The 729-nt window shown below is 54.3% G+C and overlaps 1 long non-coding RNA gene across 1 annotated transcript; it reads left to right on the top strand.

Moving 5' to 3' along the window:
* The first annotated feature begins 3 nt into the window (after window positions 1-3).
* On the top strand, window positions 4-643 carry LOC111239587. The gene is made up of 3 exons (XR_002665875.1): window positions 4-29; window positions 276-471; window positions 557-643. It is a non-coding gene; the product is annotated as an uncharacterized LOC111239587 (long non-coding RNA).
* The last annotated feature ends 86 nt before the right edge of the window (window positions 644-729 follow it).

The following is a 729-nucleotide window of genomic DNA, read 5'->3' as shown; positions in this document are numbered from 1 at the left end:
CGCCTTGGAGAAACGCTTCGCCGCCATCGGTAAACACCCTGAACCCTGAGCCGGTGTGACTCCAGATCCTTCAGACTAAAACCAGATCTGCCTCAGACCAGGACTGTGACTTCAGCAGTGAGATGTCTCTGTCTGGACTCTGGCTGGGACGGTGCAGGTCTGAGGCTGGGTCAGGGTCTACAGCTACCACACCTGCTCCAGATCTTTTGTGTCTGTCACCTTCAAAATATTTTAAAGCAGGATCCAGTTCAGGACTGATCTGTGTCCATGTGCAGCTCCAGGTCGTGGGTTGTGGAGTCCAGATGAAGAGTCCAGGTTGAAACGAGCTCTGAAGGCTCACCTGGAGGTGTTGGCCCAGCAGAATCCTGCAGGTCCAGTTCTGACCAGAGACCACCTGTGGAACAACTTGCCCTGGAAGGAGATCAGTCAGCAGGTCGGAACCAGATCCTGGATCCAGTGTCGCCTCAAGTGGTGAGTGCTCCAGCTGGGTCTGATACCGGTCCTAGACTGATACTGGTCCTGGACTGTGTTCAGGTGTTCTCTCTCTGTGTTTCAGGTTCACCTTCCTGAAGTTGAAGCTGTTCTCAGGTGGCAGCACCAACAACCGAGGAGCTGAAGGACTTCAGGCAAAAATCCACCTCATCAACATGTAAGGTCACATGACACACCTCCACACCTGAACCAGACCACACCCCTGATCTGACCTCTACGGGGGGGGGGGGGTTCAAC

Source organism: Seriola dumerili, unplaced genomic scaffold (genome assembly GCF_002260705.1).
Source record: "Seriola dumerili isolate Sdu_G_001 unplaced genomic scaffold, Sdu_1.0 BDQW01003045.1, whole genome shotgun sequence".
Lineage (NCBI taxonomy): Eukaryota > Metazoa > Chordata > Actinopteri > Carangiformes > Carangidae > Seriola > Seriola dumerili.
The sequence above is the reverse complement of the archived record's forward strand: the minus strand, read 5'-3'. Positions and strand labels throughout refer to the sequence as shown.